The sequence below is a fragment of the Lactuca serriola genome, chromosome 8 (genome assembly GCF_051521515.1).
Source record: "Lactuca serriola cultivar US96UC23 chromosome 8, Lser_US96UC23_V15, whole genome shotgun sequence".
Lineage (NCBI taxonomy): Eukaryota > Viridiplantae > Streptophyta > Magnoliopsida > Asterales > Asteraceae > Lactuca > Lactuca serriola.
The window spans coordinates 205,722,988-205,730,950 of NC_136415.1; the positions used below are offsets into that span (position 1 = coordinate 205,722,988).

General features: G+C 31.2%; 1 pseudogene; it reads left to right on the forward strand.

The window, feature by feature from the left end:
• The first annotated feature begins 6,202 nt into the window (after window positions 1-6,202).
• Window positions 6,203-7,623, forward strand: LOC145070760 (malonyl-coenzyme A:anthocyanin 3-O-glucoside-6''-O-malonyltransferase pseudogene; annotated as a pseudogene).
• The last annotated feature ends 340 nt before the right edge of the window (window positions 7,624-7,963 follow it).

Here is a 7,963-nt window from a genome sequence, read left to right on the forward strand (position 1 = left end):
TTGTATGACTTATAGTTTTAATATTATTATATTAATGGTTTGTTGTACTTTAAGCTTAAACATTTGGACATATTAAAATTATATTAATATTTTATTAGTCTTATTTTTAGAAAAGTAAGATTTATATAATAATATAGTATAGATATCAATCATTTATATGCATCAAAGGCAAAATACATAGGTCTTCTTGAAAATACAACTAAATTCAAAAAACATGATTTTTGCTTATTGGTGTAAATTCTCATTAGTATTAGTGTAAAAATTTTAAGTATGAGTGAGCATTAATAAAATAGATATTTTTTTTTGTGTTAGCACAATCTTTAGCACTAGTAACATACATTTTATTCAAGATTTTCAAGATTTTTATCACTAGTAACATATTCAAGATTTTATGCGGATGATGTTTATTGTTGCTTTGCAATTGTCACTCAAGTTTTTCAATTAATGGAAACACGCCATCTTTTAGTGCATTAACTTGAATTATCAATTATTGATATAAAACATTGGGTTAATGCCTTATTACCAAGGTAAAATATTGGGTTAATATGTATACGATCAATTAAAATTTTATACCGCAAGACTCTATCCGTACATACAATAACTAATGTTTGATTGGTTTACTTTATGAACTATCAAACCGTTCAAAAACTGCACCGCATAACATGGTTTATAATCTTCATAGTGCAGGTTGTGGTTTCTGAAAGTCTCAAAATACATGTGGTGTGGTTTGTTGTTTTGGCCCTAAACCGCACGGCACACACATCTACCTTTTATTCACAAAGATACTCTTCCCACAATTTTAAACTTATGACATCCCATTAGGATGGAAGGAGTCTATATTTCTCACCCCATTAAATCACTTGGCATATCACTCTCACATCCATTTTTATCTTTCCTTTCTTTTTCGGCCCTCCCATCTTACATCATATGAAAACCATATTTCACATTCTTCCCAACTCATTTATTTAAAAAAAAAAAAAGATACGGAGCAATTAAAATCATACAAAAATAATTCACAAAATATTAAAATATACAAAACTAATTTAAAGAAAAAAAAATTACTAAAAAATACAAAATTATTTTTGTACAAACTTTTATGCATGAAATACAAGTTAGAATGCAGATAGAAAAGCATATATAATGGTGAGTTCAATGGAGAGTTGAATAATGTTGTAATTCTAGTTGTTATTTATTGGATGAAATTCTATCATTGTAAGATGTTACTTTGGTATTCAATAGATTTAGAGTTTAATTATTATTGAACTCTTCAATGGGAAAAAGAAAAAATTTCTAATTCATACATATATACTATAAATTTTGTAATATTTATTGAACTTTATAGAGTTCAATTGAAAAAAAAAATTGAAAGAGTTGTATGTAATATAGAAAAATGATGTGACAATCCATTTATTCTAGAAAGTTCAATTCATTATTGATACACTAAGCGTTCACGGTTTACATAACCTGCATTTTGCTTCAGTTGGATGTACCATTTTGCAAGGATTCGTTTTACCATCGGTACCACCCTCATTTGCCCTGCCAAGCCACCTTTAGAAGTTTGAAAAATCAAACCTCTAGTATTCAAGTAGCACTAACCTAATAGCAATGCCTTAAATTGTCAAATTTCATGCAGGTGTCTTGGTCTCAAACCTTCAAAATTTATAATTTTTTATTCTTTTCAAAATATTTCTGGAAATAGAAGAAACTGGTGTGGCAAGTCCCATCATTATTATATTTACTTGCCAAATGTCCACGCGTTGCGCAGAAACACCTATATAGTTGAAATCTTTACAAATATATGTTTTGTTAAATATAACAATAGCGTTGTTGTTAAATTTGATATAATAATTCGTATACTAAGTTGATATAATATATTGATTATTTTGAATTATATGATAATATATACATCTATTAAAACTACATAATCTCAATTGTTTGAATAATCTCTACTCGCGGGTTACTAATGAATGAAAATGAAAAATAGTATATGGTTTAATGTTATATAGTTGTTGTTATTGTTAATTAATTTTTTTTAAATTTATTAGCTTAACATTTTAACTTCTATCATTGTAATTATTTAAAACATTAAACATTATTTATTTTTAAAAGTAAAAATATAATCATTTATATATAGTTATTTTTAACTATTGTTATTGTAAGTTATTTTAAGCTACTTATTTGAAAATTTTTAATGATTATAAAAATATATTTAGCAAATATTTTAGTTAAATCGAGATTACAATTTAGTTTTTGTATTTAGCACGACAATTTATCACTTTTAACTATTCACAAAATATTCTTTGGGTTTTTTAAGTGGACTTGAAATTTGTATTTAAATTGACCATATAATGTTATATTTAAATTAACAATTTAGATATTTTATCCAAACTGTTCAAAAGTTGTAGCTTTAAACTGACAATGGGTTACATACAACAACATATTAAATCTAATAAATTAAGTATAATATGTTAAAAGTTAAAGACATAACTTTATACGTAGGAATAAAGATATTATTTTAATATTGAAATTTAGTTTATTTATGATTACACTTTAGGTTTGATATTTATTTAACCTTATTAACCAACTTATAATCATTAATAGAAAGACAGTAGAATTTATCAACTTTAACTATTTACAAAATATTCTTTGGGTGGTTTAAGTTGAACTAAAATTTATACTTAAGTTGACCCTATAATGTTATATTTAAATTAACAATTTTATTATTTTATCCAAACTGTTCAAAAGTTATAGCTTTAAAATGATAATGGTTTGCATACAACAACATTTTAAAACTAATAAATTAAATATAATATGTTAAAAGTTGAAAACTCATTACGCTTTGGGCTTACAATTTTGGGTTATGTTATAGGTATCTTAGATGATCGTGGGAAGGCAAAGGCGTGATCGTGCTCTTCCTCATGTTTTGTTTTATGATTTTGGGAAAACTCTGATAATAAAGTTGTTTTGAAAACTATATTGTAAACAATGATGGTCTATGGAATTGTTTGAAAAGTTTAAATTTTTCATGAAGATTATAGAGGTAACAATATATAGTGGTGAGTTCAGTGGAGAGCTAAATGGTGTGGTAATTCTAGTTGTTATTTAATAATTGAAGTTCTATCATTGTGAGATGTAACTTTGGCATTTAATTGATTTCAAGTTTAATTGTTATTGAACTCTTCAAATAGGCTAAAGAAAAGTTTTCTAATTCATACATATATACTATAAATTAATTTTTGTAATGTTTATTGAGCTCTTCAATAGAAATATTTTTTTTTATAGAGTTGTATGTAATATAGAAAAATGGTGTGACAATTTATTTATTCTAAAAACATCAGAGCATTGTTGATACCCTAAAAGTTCACGGATTACATAACCCACATTTTGTTTCAATTAGATGCACCACTATTGCAAGGATTCGTTTCACCATTGGTATCACCCCGTTTATACAAGAATAAGCATCTATAGACACAGGGATCTATAGAGACGAAATATGTCGTTGCTATACACGCCCTATAGGGACGACATATCGGCTCCATACAGTTGATTTTCCTTTTACCTCACTATGTTAAGCGGGAAAGAAAGTAAGAAAGGGGAGTTTTGGGGGAAGGCTATAGGGACGACTTGTTGTCCCCATAGCTGTCTATGCCTTAAATCAAGAGCACAACCTTCTTCATTTCATTCATGATCACTCAATCATCAGTCTCACTCTCAAGAGAGATAGAGATAGAGAGAGATCAAAGATTCTCCCATCCCTAATTTTAGTCATTATCTTCTCCTGCAACGATTTCCTAACCTCCCACTCCCTGTGAATGTTCTTTCTCTCTCCATAGATTCTGATACTAGTCGTTGAACACAATCGACGGGCTCAACAACGACGATTATTTTCAACGCCGATGAATCTGACTACCGACTTCCTTTTCACATCCGATTATGAGTTCTATCGAATACAAAACCCATTCCCGCTATCAGGTTGGTAATTCTTTGTTTATTGAGGTAAATGTTAGCAATTATGTGTTTAAAATTGGAAGATATACGTTAACGACGATGATAAGAACAAACTCAAATTCGATAACTATTTGCTTTCAATATTGCGCTGTTGTTTCGGCTTTAACTTCTATTAGTTCCATTTTGTAGATTTTTACAAAGTTGTTAGTTAATCCACAGCGAATGTTAATTCTTACTGCTGCAACTGCTTTGAGAACAATTGGATATGAAATTGAGGTAATTTTGTTGTTCATGAGACTCTGGACTTCTTTAATTGCTATGATTTTAGTTGTATAGTAATGAAAATATTTAGAATAAATTCAAGAAATTTGATGTCTGAAAATGAGATGACTAGCTTGTCCGTATAGATTATGACGCACTAGAAAGTTGTATGTCACTTACTTAAGAACATAAACTCAATTAGAAATAAGAACTTATCTTATTCATATGGGAATTGGCTTTCTTTGTTGTTACCGAAGGTTTTGTACATTTTCTTAGTAGTTATCAAACTTTAAACCTTATCAATTTATTCAAGAGATTTTGACTATTTTTTACATGTTTACTCACTTGAAGAGAGGCATGTGTGTGTATACTGTCTGAATATTGGAGCTCTTGTGAATATTTTGGAAGCTAATGGCTCAAGTATGTTTTTCCTTTTTAATACATCACATTTATATAACACAAAAAGTTTTCTTTAATCCATTATCTTGGAATTTAGTCACTTTTACTCTTTTGCATGATCTTTGTAGTTATGATGCCATACTTGTGGGTTCTCTTCAAGCAAAAGAAGCAAATTTTAGGGTATGTTTACCTACTTTTATCTTATCATTATTTCACAATCCAAATGTTTTAGTATCTCAAACTTTAAAAACAATCTTAGTTTCATATTTTGTTATAAACTTAATAAGTTTAGTTATTACAGCCTTTTGTAGGAACCCTTTAAATTTTTAACACTTATCTGGACTATACATGAAAAAACACTTGCTACTAGGTAAATTATTATGATATTGCTTATTTTTCCTCTGCCTCTTTCTCTTTTTTGACACTGTATTATCTGTTGGAGTTGTACATGAACCCATTTCACCATTAACAACTTTTGTTCCCTCTTCTTCTTTTGCCACTATCTTTGCATCAGGAGTTGCAATTTTATCTGAGATAATCTTGTTACTAGAAGTTTCCATATGATCTTCTCTTTTTGACCCTGTATTTGCATCACTAGAAGTTGGAACTGATGTTGCATGTTTCTAATCAACATATGCTATTTGGATTATGCTAAAGGGATGACTGTGACCTGTGAGATGATATAAAAATGAGTAAGTACACATTTGCTATCAGGATTTTCAGCATTCAACACTCCCAATTTTCCATCCTTAAACACTCCCAATTGTTTGTTTTCAGGTGTAAAGGTGGTGATGCAAGCAAGCAAACAAACTTTATGAAACTTTTAAACAATTTCAAATTATGTAGTATGTTTTGGTAAAAAATTGTATAAATATTCAAATGTTTTGATATTGTATGATAGTTTAATGTTTTGTAGTTAAATTTAGTGTTTTTGCTTTTATATGTTTGAGTAAATTAGAAAAATAAACATAAAACAGAAGTTGAATGTGAATTTTGTACAACATCTATGGGGACGACATGTCGTTGCTATAGGTCTAGCTATAGTGACGACATCTCGTCTCTATAGGTCCAAAAATGGGTACGACAACCAGGAACCAACAACGACGATATGTCATCTCTAAAGCTATCTATGGCGACGGTATCTATAGCGACGACAAAAACTATCTATTGCGACGAGGCTATAGCGACAAAGACATATAGGGATGACTTGTCATCACAGCCATCTATAGGGACGACTTTCTAACCTATAAAGACGACAATTGTCGTCCCTATAGGTCCTATTTCTTGTAGTACCCTGCCAACCCAACCTTAGAAGTTTGAAGAATCAAATCTCTAGTATTCAAGTAGCACTAACCTAATAACAATGCCTTAACTAGTCAATTTTCGTGGTGGTGTCTTGGTCTCGAACCTTCAAAATTTATATTTTTTTATTCTTTCCAAAATATTTGCTGGAAACACGAAGAAACTGGTGTGGCAAATCCCATCATTATTATATTTATTTGAATTATTTTAAGTTTTAAATATATATTTTATTATCTTGAATATAAAATGAGATCTGTGCAGACATAATATAACCCCACAAAGTTTGGGACAATGAATCATCGAAGGAAGTTAAATGAAATGGATTCCCTTCCAATCTTGACTATTGTTGAAGAGTCTCATGTATCGCCACCACTGGCCACCGTAGTCAATAGATCACTGCCTCTAACTTTCTTCGACTTCCTATGGCTAACCACCCCTCCAATTAACACTCTCTTCTTCTATGAGCTCCCGATCACTAAACCACACTTCTCTGAAACAATCATTCCCAATCTGAAAAATTCGCTATCAATCACCCTTCAACATTTCTTTCCTTTCGTTGGTAACTTGATCATATATCCTTCTCGTGCTCAAAACCCAGAAATCCGATATGTTGAAGGCGATTCTGTGGAGGTTACGTTTGCAGAATGTAACCTTGATTTCATCGATCTTACAGGAAACCATCCTCGAGAATGTGACAAGTTTTATCATCTTATACCTCTTCTCCGACGCACCGCTGAAGTTTCCGATTTCATATCAATCCCAGTCTTCTCCGTTCAAGTCACACTTTTTCCCAACTCCGGATTCTCTATTGGAATGACAAATCACCATAGCCTTGGTGATGCTAGCACCCGGTTTTGTTTCTTGAAGGCGTGGACATCCATAGCTCAATCTGGCACAGATGAGTTGTTTCTAGCTAATGGAAGTCTGCCGGTTTATGACAGAATTCTCAAATACCCGAAACTAGATGAAAGCTATCTGAAGAGCCAAAAGGTTGAAACTTTTGACAATGAGTATCAACTTGCAAGTCTTTCTGGGCCAACTGATAAAGTTCGAGCCACGTTTATCTTGAAACGAGCTGTCGTCAATCGGTTGAAGGAATTGGTTTCAAACCAACTACCAACGTTAGCCTATGTATCATCTTTTACTGTTGCATGTGGTTATATCTGGAGTTGCGTCGCAGAATCACGAAACGATGAACTGGAAGTGTTTGGTTTCACTATTGATTGCAGGGCACGTTTGGATCCACCGATTCCTGCGGCTTACTTCGGCAACTGTATTACGTATTGTTTGACAATGGAGAAAACAAAGGATTTAAAAGGAAAAGAAGGATTCGTCATTGCTACCAAGTTGCTTGGAGAAAGCCTACATCAGGTCTTGACTGATAAGGATGGAATCGTGAAAGATTTAAGGTCGTTTGATGATTTGTTCTCTGGAGTGACGCCGACGACAGTGATGGGGGTTGCTGGAACACCGAAGCTCAAATTTTATGATTTGGATTTCGGATGGGGGAAGCCCAAAAAGCAGGAAACCATTTCCATAGATTATAGTGGATCCATATCTGTGAATGCGTGCAAAGAAATCAACGAAGATCTGGAGATCGGGGTCTGTCTTTCGGCTACTGAGATGGAGGCTTTTGTTCGTATTTTTGATCATGGATTAGAAGCTTACATTTAGATTGATCAAATTATCTTGTTTTTTTTTTTTTTTTTTTTTTTTTTTTTAAGCGTGCGCTTGAGATGAATTATAGAAAACGCGGATATTAATTTTTCTTTATTAAATACTGTTGTCTTCTATCGATATTGATATGATCAATCTAGAAATTTTGTATGTTGACTTAATATGCTTTGAGATTTGTGCCAACTTATTTCTACTTAACGTCCTTTATTATATTTAAAAATTTACCAAATATTTCTATAATAGGAAAATACTTTTGGAATTTGTCAAATTAGTCTAAAATGTTTTTTTGTGTTTTATAAAAGCACTAGGCGAATACTCGCGCGTTGTGCAGAAACACCTATATAGTTGATGTCTTTACAAATATATGTTTTTTTTT